Genomic DNA, 19,974 nt, shown 5'->3' with positions numbered 1-19,974 from the left:
TATATATATATATATATATATATATATATATATATATATATATATATATATATATATATATATATATATATATATATATATATATATATATATATATATATATATATATATATATATATATATATATATATATATATATATATATATATATATATATATATATATATATATATATATATATATATATATATATATATATATATATATATATATATATATATATATATATATATATATATATATATATATATATATATATATATATATATATATATATATATATATATATATATATATATATATATATATATATATATATATATATATTGCCAGACAGTAATCCATCACTAGCACATAACTCACGGATCACCGACAACTGACAACTGGAAACCACGATGCAGCGCAAGAATAACAGTAGGTGTGAAGACGGACCCATTCACATCAATGCATGGAGGGCTTCCTAAGAATGGCCGAGGCAGAACCCAAGGGTGAATACTTAATCAACGATCGGGCACAACATGATATTAGAGTCCCGTGGAAAGATTAAGGCAGAATAATAAAGAGTCAAGTTAGAGAAAAGTGAGGATGTTAATCTTAAACGTTTTGGCGTCTTGTCTCGACCACTTTCGACAGATTCTAATGGAAGTTAGCGGTATTTTCAAGGACGTTTCCATGATTCTAGTGGTAGTTTAAATAGGACTCTACATTCTCAGCAGGAAAAACACTCATGAGAATCAGCATAACCATCTCTGTAACTTATGAAAACCAGTTCTTGTGAAGGCTCAAAGAGTTTAAGAATTTGGGGCTAAGTGTATTCACGGTTGGCCGTCATTAAGAGGGAAGGGAAGAGGAGAGGACTGAAGCAGGGAAATACAACTAAAACGTTTGTGTAGAAGAGGACTAGAGTTGGAAGAAGGACGTGCTGGAGTAGCCATAGTTCATACACGGTCTTTGGCACAATTTATCAACTTATTAAAGAGGAAAGAGAGGTTGGAGGGGTTGAAGAGAGGAGTTACAAGTAAAAAGTCTATGTAGAAGAGGAATGAAGTTGGTAGGAGGGACGTGCGTGTGTAGTCGTGGTTGAACACAGTCAGTACACTGTTTTTGGCATTGTGTTATTAAAGAGAGAAGGTAAGGCGAGAGCAATGAGTAGAGGAGAGACACGTAAAAAGTCAGCATAGGAAAAGATCGGAGTGAATAAAACAGACCATGCGTGTGTAGTCATATTAAAATAAACGAGGTACAGTTCATAGCCATTGGCACTCTTAATGAACTTATTGATTGGTGTTAAGTGAGTTCATACCAGGCATACTGAACAATAAGACAGAAAGGCAACAAATGCGTTCGTCGGCTCATATTTCAGCCGCCACTTTCCAATCAACAGCAAGACGTCAATATTTGCACAGTTAATGGGACCGACCTTTCCAAACTCACTCTTGTTTGTCTCGTCATCGCTACGCATTAAACTGAATACCTTTACAGTGCTCAGGCTTCAATATTTAGACTAATTAAAACGAGCTCCTATTTCACACTACATTGCGTTACTTGATTACCATTCCAATTATCGGAAACACAAACACGGGCTCCCACACGCACAGCAAAACGCGATTCATGGTTGGGCGAGTAAATAGTCTCCGGGCAAGTAGCTTGGTGGGGCTTCCAGAGACACCACTCTTCTGACTCTTGCCGGCTTGTAAGAATATTTTAGTTCTCTGTTACTTGTTAGTCACTGTGCATCATTACTCATTGATCCAAATTATCAAGTACTAAATTTCAAACAGTCAAAATTTATTAATATTGTTAAAATTATAATTTTTATTATTAAAATATTTTAATTGCGTAATTTATTCGTTCCTGTGCTTCACGACTAGTAGTGATCGCAGTTATCAAATACTTCATTACATAAAATCAAAAAGTCAAAATTCATTGTTGTACTGTTGTTGAACTGTTGTTGAAATATTTTAATCATGTTATTTGTTTATGTAAGTTCATAGCTACTCGTACTTATCGAAATTATCAAGTCCTTAATTTCATATAATCAAAAGTCAAAATTTGTTGCTATATTACTGTTGAACTATTACTAAAATATACTAATACTGCGTCATTATATCATCAAATTACTACATCCTCTTCCGCTCCATCAGGTTTTTCCTTTTTTTTTTTTTTTACAATTACAAACGTTTTCCAGAAAAGCCTTGAATTCGGAAGCATTTTGGACACAGAAACTCATCAACTCCAAGAAAATATCAAATAAAAGACCACTTTCACACAGCCAGCCCTCCATCATGCCTCTAAATACTCGCTTAGTGCCGTAATTACACGAACAATGGCAGTAAATCATTGACAGGCGAGGCGAGGAACTTGAGTCATAAATACATAAATTACCCACCGATAAGCAGCACGTACAAAACTAAGCATTTACTGAAAAAAACACAAAAGATCGCTTAGTTATCGTGGGCGCTGAGTGGCGGCAATCATTCACTGCTGATTCTTGTGTTCACACCGAATCAATAGCAGTTGGTATAGAGTTGGTGGATCGAGTACAGGGTAGGGTAACTTTTGTCCCAGTGTACATATTTAACTCACACAGCAGGTGCACACATTGACGGGGTGAGTGTATTGACGGCTGAGACAGGGACGTGGTATAGGCAGGACCAAGGGTAATGTTTGCACAATGCCTAGTCACCTATGGGCCAGTCAGGGAGGCAATACGTCACTCCTCCGTCTCAAAATGAACAGAGAGAGAGAGAGAGAGAGAGAGAGAGAGAGAGAGAGAGAGAGAGAGAGAGAGAGAGAACACAAACGTAATGCTGTGTTAAATTTTCATTCTTTTTTTGAGAGGGAGGATGGGGAGTGAAAGACATCACGCATAATCCTCGCAGATAAAAGGAAATTCACTGAGACGTGTAGGCTATATCAAATATTTCACCATTACCTGCATTCGAGTAAAGATTTATATTAATAAGCTGTAAAATATTAGCTGTGAATAAGAGTACTTTTTTTTAATGCTACAGAGAGAAATCGAGTAATAAAGGGGTTAGAACAAAAATAACGACGTGTGTGTTACATTAAACATTTCACCAATACGAGTATCAGCATCCGAGTAGAAATAAAGACAAGTGAACGGACTGTAAAATCCTATATACTAATAGGAGCACATTTTTTAACGATACAGAATTTAATTTAGTGTCATTTTTACCATTATTAGCAGTACATGTAAGATATCTATATCAAAAACGATAATTCAATCTAAAATTCAGATAAGAGGCGAGACAACATCGTTGTTAAAAGTTACATAAATTGCAAAAAAAAAAAAAAAAAAAAAGAAAGAAAATAAAGAAACTGAGCACGTGAGAAATAGAAGAGCATAGTTAGCGAACAGAAACAAACGAGTCTCAATTCCATGTAATTAACTTCCAGCAAGCAGTGTGGGAGCAAAGCCGCCTGAGTGGCTCAGGTGATTGGATCAGCGAACAACGTGTTTCACAGTATACATCACCATACTCACCCTCTGAGCCTTGTGAATTGCTGTGTGTACTCATAACACTCCCTTGGCGACAGTGTGTGGGAGTGTGTGTGTGTGTGTGTGTGTGTGTGTGTGTGTGTGTGTGTGTGTGTGTGTGTGTGTTTATGTAGAAGGGGCACCGGGCAAGGGCAAAAAATCTCCAATAAGAAAATGGGCGCACTGAGGTGAGAGTCGAAAGCAGTAGTCAAAAAAATACAGGATAAGTGTTTTGAAATCTCCCTCTTGAAAGAGTTCAAGTCATAGGAAAGTGGAAATACAAAAGCAGGCAGGGATTCCAGAGTTAACCCGAGAGAGAGATGAATGATAGAGAATACTAGTTAACTCTCACATTAGAGAGGTGGACAGAATAAGGGTGAGAGAAAGGAGATCTTGTGCAGCGAGGCCACATGAGGAGAGAAGACATGTAGTTAGCAAAATCAGAAGACCAGTCGGCATGAAAATAGCGGTAGGAGACAGCAAGCACTGGATCAGGGGGTGCTGTGAACTTATCATTAAATCCAGCTTTGACCTCACTGAACGTTTCCCTTTGTGTCTCACAATACAAGGGGGCAGTCACAGCCTGCCCTCTAAAGACAACTCTCTTCCCTCACACAAAGCTACAAGCACCTAATTACACATACACCCTTCACTCAAAACTCAAAATTATCATGGCGACTCCTACACCAGCCTCGGAGTCCCCATCTAGGGAGGGGACCACAAATGTCCCAAGGTCGGACTGCTCTTCTGGTACCGACCCTACGTGTCTTGACACCTCACTCAACTTTTTCTTCATCAACTTCTGCAATATTTGCGGTCTTAGATCTAATTTTCAATCTGTAGATCACCACCTCTCCTTTTCTAAACCTCATCTTCTTTTCCTCACTGAGACACAGGTGTCTGAGGCAACTGACAGTAGCCCCTTTTCTGTTCCCTCCTACTTTCTCTATCCTCATTTTCAATCCAAAGCTGGATGTTGCGTTTATGTGTGCAACGACTTAACCTGCTCTCGTGCCCACGCTCTTGAATCTTCCGAGTTTTCCACCATCTGGCTACGACTACAGAGTCACTCCCAAACTAAATTTATTTGTGCTGTATACCTCTCACCTAACTCCTCTGACTATAAGAAATTATCTGACTAAACTTCTAAAATGGAGCACATTCTGACTCTCTTCCTTTTTGCGGAGATCTCCATTATTGCAGATTTCAATGTCCACCACCAGCTTTGGCTTTCCTCTCCCTTAATTGACCATACTTGCGAACCGAACTAGCCTTCAACTTTGCTATCCTTCACGACCTAGAGCAATTGGTGCAACACCCTACTCGTATTCCTGACTCGTACTCGTATTCCCGTCTTGGAGATATGGTCAACATTCTTGATCTTTTCCTAACCTCTAATCCTTCTGGTTATGTTGTTACCCCCTTTTCTCCGTTGGGCTCCTCCGATCACAATCTCATATATGTATCTTGTCCTAATGTTCCAATCCCTCCTCAGGATCCCACAAAGCGGAGGTGCCTCTGGCGTTTTGCCTCTGCTAGTTGGGGGGACCTGAGAAGGTATATTGATGATTTTCCCTGGAATGATTTCTGTTTCCGTGTCAGAGACCGGTCTCTGTGTGCCGAGCGCATAACAAAGGTGATAGTGTCTGGCATGGAGGTGCACATTCCTCACTCTTTTTCTCGACCTAAATCTTCCAAACTTTGGAAGCCCGTTCTCGTACTTTACATGATAGAGAGGTGGCCCACAAAAGGTACTTAAGCCTTCCATCACCAGAATCTCATGCACTTTGTATTTCTGCCCAGAATAATACAAAGTCTGTTCTCCAACTAGCCAAAAACTCCTTCATTAATAGAAAGTTTCAAAATCTTTCAAGATATAACTCCCCTCGTGACTTTTGGCATCTAGCCAAAAACATCTTCAATAACTTTCCTTCTTCTTTCCCTCCCAATAACTTTCCTTCTTCTTTCGCTCCCAATAACTTTCCTCCTTCTTTCCCTCCTAAAGTAAGGACAGACCGAGGATGTCAGTGTAAAAGAGGGGGATAGTTGAGTGTCGTTGAAGAAGAGAGAATAGTTGTCTGGAAGGTTATATCGAGTTGATAGAAGGAGAAATTGAGTTTTTGAGGCATTGAACAATACTAAGTTTGCTATGCCCCAATCGGAAATTTTAGAGAGATCAGAAGTCATGCACTCTGTGGCTTCCCTGCGTGAACTCTTTATTTCCTGAAGGGTTGGACATCGACGAAAAGACGTGGAAAAGTGCAGGGTGGTATCATCAGGGTAGTAGTGGATAGAACAAGAAGTTTGGTTTAGAAGATCATTGATGAATAATAGGAATAGAGTGGGTGACAGGACAGAACCCTGAGGAATACCACTGTTAATAGATTTAGGAGAAAAACAGCAGCAAAGAAAGGAAACTTGAGATGAAGTTACAGAGAGAAGGATAGAAGCCGTAGGAGGGTAGTTTGTAAATCAAAGCTTTGTGCCAGACTCTATCAAAAGCTTTTGATAAGTCTAAGGTAACAGCAAAAGTTTCACCAAAATCTCTTAAAAGAGGATGACCAAGACTCAGTAAGGAAAGCCAGATCACCAGTAGAGCGGCCTTGACGGAGCCCATACCGGCGATCAGATAGAAGGCTGTCTAGTGATAGATGTTTAAGAATCTTCCTGTTGAGGATAGATTCAAAAACTTTAGATAGGCAATAAATTAAAGCAATAAATCGCTAGTTTGAAGGATTAGAACGGCCATCCTTTTTTAGGAACAGGCTGAATGTAGGCAAACTTCCAGCAAGAAGGAAAGGTAGATGTTGATAGATAGAGTTGAAAGAGTTTGACTAGGCAAGGTGCAAGCACTGAGACACAATTTTGGCGAACAATAAGAGGGACCCTATTAGATCCATAAGCCTTCCGAGGGTTAAGCGCAGCGAAGGCATGGAAAATATCACTGTGAAGGATCTTAATGGGTAGCATGAAATAGCCATAGGTGAAGGAGAGGGAGGAACAAGCCCTGAATCATCCAAGGTAGGGTTTTTAGCAAAGGTTTGAGCGAAGAGTTCATCTTTAGAAATAGATGAAATGGCAGTGGTGCCATCAGGTTGAAATAAAGGAGGGAAAGATGTGGGCAAAGTTATCGGAGATGCTTTTGGCTGGGTGCCAGAAGTAGTGAGGGAGTTAGATCTTAAAAAAGATTTTGACATTTTCTATTAATGAAAGAGTTTCTGGCCAGTTGTACTAGTTAAACCTGTTTTTAATACTGAGTGTAGGTGGCCAAACAAACACGGTGGTAAAGCTGCTGCGTTATATTAATAAAATAAACTGTAAACTATGCCAAATATGAGAAGCTATCCGCATATCGCATGTCTGCCACCGAGGCCAGGCTGACACGGACTACCCATGCCCGTCAGCAAGGCTGTGCGGACACTGACGGGGGATGTAGGGGTGGTTGCTGGCCGGGTCAGGTTACGGCCAGGGCTGGCGTCCAGAGATAGAGTGTGAGGCTTGACCCCACACCACGCAGTTGACCGAGGCTAGCGTCAGGTCCCAGGGGACCGAAGAATGGAATGCGGGCGGCTGGTGAAGCGTCTCGCCACACAGTTGGAGAACAGACTTGGCATGATTCAAGGCAGAAATAAAAAGCGCATGTGTGTGTGTGCGTGCGCGCGTTGGTGGGGAGTGAATGAGTGTGTGTGGAAACAATCACAAAGTACAAACACCACATTATATATTCGTCACCACATCAATTATACAGCATATTTACCTGCCACACTGTTAATTTATGTTATCAGTGACCTTGACCTGCCACACCTCACGTTACCTAATCATCTCCATTCACTTGAGCACCATTCACCCATTTACCTGAGGGGGAAAGCCTGTCCAAACACCGAGGCCGCTAAGTGAGCCTGGCAGTCCCCAACAAGGTAACGCCATTCATCTGTATTGATTCCCTGAGTTAGCGTACTTTTATCATCACTAAACCGCCAAGCAATTACTAACATATCAACCACAAGAGCCTTCATTATCCCTCACGCTGTTTCGAGTTAATGATTCCACTAGAGCACCATTCATATTTCAGTGTTTTCTTTTTTTTCAGATTAATACGTTCGTTCTTCTTGCTTTCCACTTCTTCGTTTACTGTTCTTCCTCCTCCCGCTTTCTCTTTCTGCCACTGAATCCTTCATATTTTCTTACCACTCGTCTCTTCCTCCTCTCCCAGCCTGTCACTGCTCTGTTTATTTTTCCTTTGTGTCCCATTTCACTTCTTTCTGCTTCCCACTATCCTTCCCAGGTCAGGTCCGGTAGGGTGAGGTCAGGTCTGGGACGGAGTTGAGAGAGATAAGGCAAGATGAGAGAGGTGAGGAGAGGTGTGAGGGTGTAGAACAAGAGGAAGGAAGATGTGTCCGGAAAGGGTGGAGGAGAGAGGGAGAAGGAGATAGGTCTGAGTATGTTGGAATGTCAGGTCATGCTGAAATGAGAGAGGTGAGGTCGAGGCGAGTATATGAGGGAGTGGAGAGGATGGCAGGGGCCGAGATGAAGGGATTAGGTGAAGTAAATGTAGATTAATTGTATAAATATTTCGTTGATAAAATTCATACAGGTCAGTTAGCAAATATCCCGTATAGTGCAATAAGATCACAGAAAAATTACCCTTAATGGATGACTGCTAGGTTAAAACATTATATAGGGCGTAAGAGAAGTATATATAAGAGATTAAGGGCAGGTTTTAAGGTCACAATAAAATGAATTAGTTAGAACAGTCAGGAAGTTAACAAGGAAAGCTAAGGACAATTATGAATTAAAGGTAGCCAGGCGAAGACGGACCCCAAGGGATTTTATCAAGTATACAGGACGAAGAATAAGAATACTATAGGTCTATTAAAGGCAGCAGATGGGGAGCTGGTTAGTTCTGGGAAGGAGATTAGTAAAATTCTGAATGAGTATTTTTAAACTGTCTTCACCCAGGAAAACATGTAGGATATGCCAAATAGTGAACAGATGTTTAGAGCAGATGAGAATGAGAAAATGACATATTTCCATAACTAGGAAAATAGTGGAACAGGAGATAGATAGGCTAAAAAAAAGTTCAAGACACCAGGACCAGATGAAATATATCCCAGAGTACTTAAGGAATGCAAAGAGGTTATTAGTGAGTCGTTAGTTTCTGTCTTTAGGAAATCACTTGAGTCAGGTGAGGTACCAATAATATGGAGGCAGGCTAATGTAGTACCCATCTTTAAGAAAGGAGATAAAACTTTAGCGTCTAACTATAGACCTGTCAGCTTAACTTCAGTTGTAGGTAAAATATTAGAGTCAATAATAGCGAGGAACATTAGGGAACATTTAGACAAACATAACTTGATAAATCAGTCACAGCATAGCTTAACGAAGGGGATGTCTTGCCTGACAAACTTGTTAAGTTTTTACAGAAGAGTATACGAGGCAGTAGATAATGGTGATAGTTATGATATCTTATATCTGGACTTTAGTAAAGCATTTGACAAGGTACCCCAACAAAAGCTCCTGAGAAAGGTTAGGGCACACGGGATAGATGGGAAGGTGTTAGGCTGGATAGGGTCATGGCTTAGCGACAGGCGACAAAGAGTTGTAATAAACGGCTCAAAATCCGAGTGGGGTCATGTAATTAGTGGGATGCCACAGGGATCAGTATTAGGGCCATTGTTATTTATAATATATATCAGTGACTTGGATAGTGGAATTAGTAGTGATATTAGTAAATCTGCGGATGACACGAAGATAGGTAGATTAATTAGGTCAGAATCGGATGCCATCGCCTTGCAGGTAGATTTAGGTAGGATGAATGAGTGGACGGATAGATGGCAAATGCAATTTAATATCAATAAATGCAAAGTACTTAGCGTAGGTAGAGGAAACCCACACAGTAGGTACACATTAAACAACCAAACTCTGATAGGTACAGGGTACGAGAAAGATTTAAGAGTTATAGGAACTCCGTCTAGGGAAACAATGCATAGAGGCCAGAAACAGGGCAAATAGGGTACTACGATTAATTTTTAGGAGTGTTAAAAGTAGAAGGCCGGAAGTAATATTAAAGTTATACTTGGCGCTGGTCAGACCTCATCTAGACTACGCGGTGCAGTTCTGGTCCCCACATTACAGGAAAGATATAGTTCTATTAGAATCAGTACAGAGGAGAATGACTAAAAGGATACAGGGGATGTGGAGTATTCCTTACAAGGCGAGATTGAAGTTGTTAAATTTACATTCTTTAGAGAGATGTAGGTTAAGAGGGGACCTGATAGAAGTCTTTAAGTGGTATAAGGGTTATAACAAGGGGGATGTAAGCAAAATTCTTAGGATCAGCAATCAGATTAGAACAAGAAATAACGGGTTCAAGCCTGAAAAATTTAGGTTTAGGAAGGAGATAGGAAAAAAATTGGTTCTCAAATAGAGTGGTAGATGAATGGAACGGACTCAGTAATCATGTTGTTAGTGCTAGGACATTAGAGAGCTTTAAGAGAAGATTAGACAGGTTTATGGAAGGGGATAATAGATGGAAATAGGTAGGTATATTTCATACAGGGACTGCCACGTGTAAGCCTGGTCGCTTCTTGCAGCTTCCCTTATTTCTTATGTTCTTATGTTCTTATGTTCCTGCCTCCCACTCCTTCATTTATTCTCCCGCCTCATCTCACGGGCCTCTCCTTGCCTCTAACTCCTTCATTTATTTTTCCTTTCTTGCTCTATCCACCTCTTCTTTCCACCTATTCCTTCTTACCCGATTTTTTTTTCTCTCATTCCTTCTTACCCTGTTCCTTCTTTCCTTCCATTCTTTCTTACTCCATTCCTTCTTTTCCTCCCGTTCTTTCTATCCTCCCATCCTTTATTACTCCGTTCCTTCTTGCCCAACCACTTCTTTCCTCCCATTCCTTCTTATCCTAACTACTTCTCTCCTGTCATTCCCTCGGCCCAGCTTCAAGTCTCCTCCTGTGTCCCCAGGGTCACGCAGCGGGAATGGCAATTACCGTGGTGAAGTCTGCAGGGGTGGAGGGCGGCGAGGCTCAGGTCGGGTACTGCAGCGTGGTGAGAAACACTGTCTTTGACTTCTGGGACTCTACCAGCTTAGCAGGCCTCTCCCATTCCCGCTCGCGCCACCCTGTGATGAAACTCGGCTGGGTGCTGCTTTTTGTCGCTGGCTTGGTCGCTACTGCTTTTGATGTGATTAATGTCGTCACCAACTACTCACAGAGGCCGTACAGCACGCAGGTATGTTTAAGGATTGACTGGCTAAGTGATGCATGAGCGAACGCACTATGAGAAAATTTAGACGGATCAGCAGTCACAGTTCAAATGATCAACATATTCTTACTTTCCTACTCTTCCTCTTCCTTTTCACTCTTCTCATCTTCCTCTTCCTTCTCCCCTTCATTCTCCTCATTCTCATTTTCCTCCTCAATTTCCTCCTGATCATTTTCATTCTTGTCCTCTTATTCCTGGTCATTCATCTCCTTTTTCCCTCCTCCTAATGCTAATACTCTAAATTCCAATCCTCCTCCTCCTCCTCCTCCTCCTCCTGGCAGATGAAGTCGAAAAACATGGCTTACACGGAGCTGCCTGCCATCACTGTGTGCAACCAGAACAACATCCAGTGCAACAGGCTTCTGTCACTCATGCTCGACAAACTGAAAGGGAACGACATCTCACTTTACTATGAAGTGGAGCAACTCTATCTCATCTCCCAGTGTCCCTTCAAGTCCCTCAAGTGTGACAAGGTGCTGCAGGAGTACCAGAACCACTTCGAGGACGGTGGCACGGTCCCGGAGACGTTGATGAAGGGGGATACTTGCATGGACTGCGAGGTTATGATCAAGATGTGGAGTGAGGAATGCGATGAAGGTGACAAGGTGCATCAGTCTTATGAGTTTTGGTGGAGGCGGAATGAGTGCACCAAGAACCTCTCCATTTTCGAGGACACCTTGAAGAACCTGAAGCTGGACAGTCTACCTGATTCCCTTGCCGAGTGTCCAAGAATGCCAAATCCTCCCACGCCAATGAATGCGGAGAATTCATCGCAGACTTCCTCAGGTAACGACTCTGCCCAGCCTTCACCCGACGATTTACCAGCAGGTTCCCAGGAAGACTCAAGTAGCAAGACTCAAGACTCAAGAGAATCAAGTAGCGGTTCCATTTCTTCAATACCAGACGATGAGCTCAGGAGTAGCACAGAGAGTGGCTTGTCTGATCCCACAGACAAACCTTTAGACGCAGTTACTTCAGACGAGACTGAGACTGTAAGGGATCCTGATACTAAAGTAAGTTATAAATGATGGTGCTAATCTTTATATATTATGTACTCTAATGTTCTCTTTTGTCCTTATATATGTGTCTTTCTTTCTTCCTTCTTTATTTCTTCATTCTTGTTTCATTTTCTTCCTTCTTCTTGCGTGTGTCATCTTTCCTTGCCTTTTTTTGGGTTACAACACAATGTACTTTAATGTCCTCTTTCGTTCTTATAAATGTACTCTAATGTCCTACATTGGAATTGAAAACACTGAGAGATTGGTCAGGAACCGGAGTAATTTGGCCATAAGAGGTTTAATAACTCCTCCCTCTGTCTCTTCTTCCCTCAAAAGTCGCGCCGGAAGAGAGAAGCAAGGCCGCCTCAAAACCATGAATTCGAAGTGTACCAGGAGAAAAGAATGGAAAGTTCGCAGCAATACAATAACAAGATCAATTTCCTAACTCACTATATGCGCCTGTCCGACGACCTCAAGAAGGAGCTGGGGTACTCCTTCGAAGACCTCATCCTCGACTGCAAATTCATGGGTTACAACTGCACCAACTCCAGGTCAAGTCAGGTCACGTTAAACTAAGCAAAAATGTTTCACTGATAGATGAAACGCAATTGACGTTACACGTTGAATATATATATATATATAAAAAAATAAAAAAAAGTAATGATGGCCCCGATTTTGTTAGACGGAGAAGGATTTTGAGATTACGAGTTAAAAATAAAGAACAACGTAAAGTTACGGTATTGTTAGATTTATAAAGTTACTAATTGAATACATAATTGAATACATAGAAAGAAAATTATGATGGCCTTGGCTTTCTTAGAGGAAGAAAAACTTTGAAGTTAAGAGTTGAAAATAAAGAACAAAGTTATGATGATATGAGATATATAAAGTATTAAGCAGAGAAAGGCAGGTGAGGATAAGTTTATGCTGGGTGTATTAGGGGAAGGAAAAGCAAGACGGTAACACGTACGAGTACTTTCCACAACACACACACCCAACGCACCAAGTATAAGCTTACACAGAGAAGCATCACTGGAGCTTCCTTATACACCGTGAAGACCACACACACACACACACACACACACACACCATCACCGAGCAATGCGGTGATAATTAATGGTATATGTTGAAAAACAACATTTCTGCTCCATTCCCACAGCTATTTCGAAAAATATTTCTCGCCCATCTACGGTAATTGCTACGTCTACAATTACGAGGGCAACAAAACCATCTCACTGTCCGGCCCAATGCAGAGTAAGTCAAGTTTGAAAAGGTTAGACTAAAAAAAAAAGAAACAGGGAGGAATTGGTTTTCAAATACAGTGATAGATGAATGAAATGGACTCAGTAATCAGGTTGTTAGTGATGAGTCATTAGGGAGCTTTAAAAGATTAGACAAATTTATGGATGATGATGATAGGTGAAAATATGTAGGTGTGTTTCATACAGGGACTGCCACGTGTAGGCCTGATGGTTTTCTTATTTTCTTGTGTTTCTTTGTGTTCTCATGTCCAACCAATAACTTCGAATGCCTCCTTAGGTTACTTTCCTCTGCATTCCTTTACGTCATTATTTTTTTTTTTTCCAGTACACCACCAGAAATGTTTTCATGGGGTTTATTTACTATTGTGGTATCAATGCCTTTGTCTCATGTCACTCTCAATACTGTTTGAATTTCTCTGTCTTCTCCCTCATTTTTCTCCTTCCATTCCTCTCCCCCAATGATTCCTGCTATTTTTCTATCTGATTCGTGCGTTTGTCCTCGATAGTAGCCATATTCTATAATGAAATGTTTTATTGTCTCCGTTTTTTCGCCATTTAGTTTACATTGTTGTATCTGCCTCTTCCGTTTAACCCTTTGACTGCCCCTTGCTACACCTTTCCCTAATCAACAATCACTCTGAGACATCCTTACTTTTTCTACAGCCACATGCAATCTTTGAAGCGGGAAGAAATTGCAAAACGTATTCATCTTCATCGCCAGCTTTCTTGTAGATGCTTATAAAGACTTCACACATTCCTTCTGGTGCTGCTAATTGTTTCGTGTCACAGTGAAAGGGTTAACATACAATAACAAGCACCAGTGAACATAGATGCACTGACAACATTAATAACACTGTAACTCCATGACTTCTTACTACTTCACCGTCTTTTCTTACATATACTTTACTTTATCCACTTTCTCCTCAAATAGGCTTCTCCCTCCTGATCAACGTGCATCAGGAGACGTATCTTCCGGAGCTCCTGACGGAAAAGCTTGGGGCGCGGGTTGCCGTCCATCGCCCCTTAACTCATCCCAACATGGAGGACGAGGCAACGGATCTCAGCCCCGGCACGGCTTCCACCATCGCCATCAGAGAGGTAGGAAGTCAGACGGTGAAGCACAAAACACGAGGCAAGACTGGGGAGAGTATGAGGACATTGGGCAAGATGAGACGCAAAACACGAGGTGTTTGGTAGAGTATGAGAATATAAAGTAAAGCGTGATGCAAAACTTTAGAGACTTGGAAGACAATGCGCGTAGGAAACTAAGTGATCTGCAGATTTTAAACTGATTAAGTCGGAAAGTGACGCAGGAAAGACGAGGTAAGATTAGGGAGAGTGTGAGCACATAAACCAACTTTGAAGATCACGCGGATAGGAAGTTAAGTGATCCGCTGATTCTGAACCGAATATAGAGTTATTTGGTAGGTTTTTTTATTATTGGTGGTTTTATATTATAGTATGCAAAGAATAATGCATGCAGTTAATTTTTGCCTTTCAAAAACGTTCAAAGACCAAATTGGTGAAAAGGAAAGTGGCAAGAAAAATAAGTTTGGAAGTCTTTGCGAGATGGTCACACCGATTTACAACATGCAAAGAAGCAACACTAACATTTCCTATCAATAAAAAAAAACACAATATTTTTCATGCCATTCTTGCTCCGCTTAAATAAACAAACAAATAAAACAAAGCCAGACATTCTGTGCAAATTGAACCATCTCACACCATCAGTTCCGAGCACCTGTGTATCCTGCAGGTGCAATACAGTCGCCTCACGTCCCCGTGGCGCAGCAACTGTTCCAGCAGATGGAACGTGACAAGTTACCTCCCTCACTCCGAGACAGACAACCTCGAGCAGGGAACAATCTATTCCTACTCGGTAAGTAACATTCCTCCTCTCTCATTGGTGTTTTTATTCTGCTGATAATGCGGAACCCTTGTCAAACACTTGTTAAACTATCACTTAAAATAAACACACTTGAAAATTTCAGTAACTTTCACGAGATCTGTTAAAAGCAATCAAGATGAGACGATAAAACGTTTTGAGGATGCAGTCCTTGGCTCATACTTCTGTTTTTTTTTTTTATCCCACTGACGATGCAGAACCCCCGTTAAACTGTCACTAGAATCATGAAAACACACTTGAAAACTAAAGTACCTTTCACGAGACCTGTGTAAAGTAATCAAGATAAGACGCTGAAATGTTTAAGAATGCGTCCCTGTTTCTTATTGCTTATATACGCAAGTCTCCCGTCCACAGACGTGCCTCAAGATGTGTGCACAGAGGATGTTCATAGACTACTGTGAATGCTTGCATCCTCTCCTCCCGCAATCCTTTATCTACTCCAACAAGGTTTACAAGGAAATACGGATCTGCAACCTTACTTCTGACCGTGAGTTTTGCTCCCTCAACATTCAAACATCGGTTAATATCGTTTGATCACAACATTCGTTGATGTAATTAATATATGTGATTGTTTATTTCACAAGAGTTTGGTTGACTTGTGGATTCCCTACAGACGAGGACAACATCTGCCAGGGGGCGATGCTCAGCTCCAACTCCTCGTACCTCCTCAGTCCCCACGAGTGTGACTGTAACCTCGCCTGCAGGTGTGTAATAATACTAAACGGTTTATTCTTTAGGCAGTTAACAAACTGAAAATGCACAGAGGGGGTGGAGAAATACTTAACATTTATCCTAAAGCTAAGTCTAATCTAAAAGGGATAATACTATTGATTGATGGCTCGCACCATGATGGGAATCGCGCTGAGTCTGTACCGGTCCGTGCGCGGTGCCTTTAGGTGTGTGTGTGTGTGTGTGTGTGTGTGTGTGTGTGTGTGTACCTTGAACCCACTCTTTGATTCACCCATCCTATTTAACTCCTGTGTCATATTCTTCCCCTTCTATGTCACCCTCCAAGTGGCCTTCTATTAACCTCACTACTTCCTCGCAGCGAGAAGGTTTACACGAAGGTGGTCTCGAGCACAGCATGGCCGCCAGAAGTCTCCAAGGTAACTCTCCAACCGTGCCTCTGTCCACTGCTCCCTGTGCTGTGATGCAAACACGTAATAGCTAAAGAATATTGTAATACCTGAATAACTTTAACGTCCAGCGTATAAAAGAACAGCTAATCAAGTGAAGGAAGTGAAAATTAATGAAATGGATAGAAGAAATATGTGTAGACTATGGATTAATAGATTAATAAATAGATAAAAAAGATAAATAGAAGACCCATGAGGGAGACAAAAACGTAGATTTAAAAAAGGTACACTAACGAAAAGATAGTACAGTCAAGGTCAGAAATCCAGTAACATTCAACACTCAACTTTCATAAAGTTCTGAATTCTGCCTCAGTATCGAATTCTCTGATCTGTTGATTGTTCCCTTACAAAAACACGAAAACTGACAGATTTTTACCAGATCTGAGAACTCAAGACTGCAGAGAAGCTTAACACAGTAGAAATACATGCATAACTCTGCTCACATTATCATTACAAAACCTGAAAACTCACAAATTTTCACCAGAGCAGAAGACTTATGACTAGGAATCGTTTAACATATTAGAAGGGAATGCGCAACTCAACTAATGCCTTCAGTCAAAAGAAGAGGATGAGTTGAGGTTGTGTTGGTGAAAGAGTGAATCTAATTACAAAAGTACGCTTAAATTTTTATCACTGTCACCAATAAACTCGTACTCATAAGCACCATACATATACATACACATTTTCCTCTTCCCACCTCACCCAAGCGTCCCCCCTCCCTCAGCTCTCGGTACACACGACTTACAACATGAATGAGAACAAGGTGACGGAGAACCTGTTGGTACTGGAGGTGTTCTTCCAGTCCCTCATCGCGGACTACGTGGAGGAGGAGGCAGAATACCCGGTCAGTGTTCTCAATAGAATCCAAAGAGGACCTGAACTAGACATAATATAACCTAACCTAACCTGACCTAACCTAACATAACTTAACCTACCCTAATGTGATCTAACATAAGTTAACCTTACTAAACCAAAGCTAACCTAACCTGACCTGACATTATAGCTACCATTTCCTCATAATTCATGGAGACGTTTCAGAATTCTTTGATTTATACGTAGAACTTTAAAAATAAGCCTATAAAACTAACCTAACCTCTGATGTATTAATATTAGTAATTAATAATCTTCCTGAGTTCAAAATGAATACGACGAAGGAGGCATTCTGATATTCCTGTGTTTCTTTATAACCACAGAACTCAAGACTTAGATAGATATTCTAATTCCTATCAGCAAGCAATAATCTTCCTAAGCTAGAGCAAAGATAATGGAAGTATTTCAGAAATTCTTTTTAATGATTATATAATTCAAATAACTCATAAAAGTGCAGGAAATACATTATGAGGACTGTACAGTCTTCTCCCTCCAATTCAAGAGCGAAAGTCTCAAAAATCCATCGGCTTCTCATTACTAATTACACGCCATAAAATAAGTACAAGTAGGAGACTGACGAGCGCTTAATTGTCTCCTGCCTTCCCTTCAGTACATCAATTACCTGGTAAGCGATCTGGGAGGTGCCCTGTCCCTCTACCTCGGCATCTCCATCATCCTTCTCATGGAGTTCGTCGAATTCCTCCTGTGCCTCGTCTACAACTCGCTCCTTTACTTGCTGGGCCGCTACTCCCCGCCCCAACACGAGCCTCCCGCGCGAGAACCAATGAAGTCCTCGGTCTCGCCCGCAGTTCAGCCCAAGCCACCCTCTGACATCAGCATCACCACCACCACCACCGTTGCCGACCTCAACTACCTCAGGAATCTTTACGGTAAGGCGAGAACTGCCTGGTAACGCTAACTTGGTATTGTTAGGTGTAAAGGAGGATGCTTAAGAGTCACCAATAACTAAAAAGACAAAAGAAAACCCATATAATTGTGGCTCATATAAAAAAAGGTACTATCTGTCTATATGCCAGATAGATAATCCCACAAGGCACCATACATTCACGCACACATCATTCACATTCTTAGCTCCGTCAGCCCTCAGTGGAAAGTAAGTTCCGGCGGCCTCTTGATGTTCCTTTATTGAAATAGACCAACGCATAAAGAGATGGAGAACCAGAATAAGATAAGGAAGGTTCTTATTTAGCATTCCAGGCTCTCGTTACCTTTTTCTTCCTCAGGGCTGGAGAGGCTGCTGGAGGCGCTGTCCAGACATGGCAGTCACGATGCGTCAAACAACTTCAGGAACTACAAATCCAATGTGTTTGACGGAGCCTTTCACCAGTGAGTGTCTGAGTTCCTGCCTCACGCCACCATGACCACCACCGCCACCTCCAACACCACCACCACCAACACCACCACCACCACCACAGTCCGTGCTCTTGTCTTCTACTATGGCATGAGCTCCGATGATGTTTGCTACCATGCCTTCCTCTCCCTCCTTTCTTTCTCCTTTTCCTTCCACATTTTTTCCTTCCTCTTTCTTTTCACCTCCATCCCTCCTATCCCTTCTCCTTTACTTCTCTCTTTCTTTCAATATAAACAGCAGTGAATCAAATAAAGAGGATGAAGTGAGGTTGTGTTGGTGAAACAGTGATCCTGATACCAAAAGTGTCCTTAGACTTTGATCGTTGCCACCTATATTCCTATATACCTATATATATATATATATATATATATATATATATATATATATATATATATATATATATATATATATATATATATATATATATATATATATATATATATATATATATATATATATATATATATATATATATATATATATATATATATATATATATATATATATATATATATATATATATATATATATATATATATATATATATATATATATATATATATATATATATATATATATATATATATATATATATATATAAAGCACCATTGCATGACTTGCTCAGGAAATTATTATAGTTGAGGATAAATAAACGTGTTTCGTCTGTTGAAGTCCTTGGTACTGAGGAAAGCAACGGAATATAAACTAATGACTGCCAAGTCAGACGAGTTGTCAGGACGTGCTCGAGGATGTAGAGATTGTGTAGTCATCCAGCAAGCACGTGACAAGGACAACTGCTTAGGAGATCTCATTAGAGCAAATAACATTACATGGAACTTAACAATCATACCTGTGTTAATAAGATTGTTAATTCATTATCAAATATAGTTTCTTGCAAATTACTTTCCTTCTGTTTCCTCCATGCGACATCTTACTCCCTATGGACTCGGGGTTTTCTCTTCTAATACAGGGAACATCAAGGAAACATTAACGCCATTGTGATTTCTTATAATATATGTGAGTGCAAGCATGAGAGTTATGACGTAATTCATTTATTCATTCTGTGCAATATTGTCCCGTTTAATCTTTGGATTTGCATCAAAGACGCTGTGATAGTTGTACTGTACAGCTTGTTCAAGGTGAAGATGACCCGACTGGAATCAATACTTCGTCTATATGCTTAATCCTGCTTTCTCTCCCCCCTCCCGAACCTTGTCAGTGCAGGTGACGTGGGTCAGCCGGCCCCAGAATTCTGCTAACCTGTCCTCACACCCGACAAACCGGGACTAGAGTTACCTTACGTGACGCGGTGACTACGAACAGATTCAAGTGATATATGGACAGCTGTGAATATAATTATGTAGGATATATATCATTAATCTCACAAAACTGCTACCTTGAGGATTTGAGCAGCTTCTTTATTTCCCTCACCTTATCCAAAAAATGAGTCTTTTGTTATTCCTTCTATGCATGGAATAACTCTTAGCCATGCTTTCGTCACACCCAACAAGTGAACGGCGAATCAGCATGTTGTCAATTTGCTTGGAAAGAAGGCAACCCCCTGCTGTGGCCGTCTTTGTTGAAATACAGAATATTGTAAAATATGTACATGGGCGCTCACACTCACAAAAGGGAAAATAAGAGGTTAATCTG

Source organism: Scylla paramamosain, chromosome 12 (assembly GCF_035594125.1).
Source record: "Scylla paramamosain isolate STU-SP2022 chromosome 12, ASM3559412v1, whole genome shotgun sequence".
Classification (NCBI taxonomy): Eukaryota; Metazoa; Arthropoda; class Malacostraca; order Decapoda; family Portunidae; genus Scylla; species Scylla paramamosain.
The sequence above is the reverse complement of the archived record's forward strand: the minus strand, read 5'-3'. Positions refer to the sequence as shown.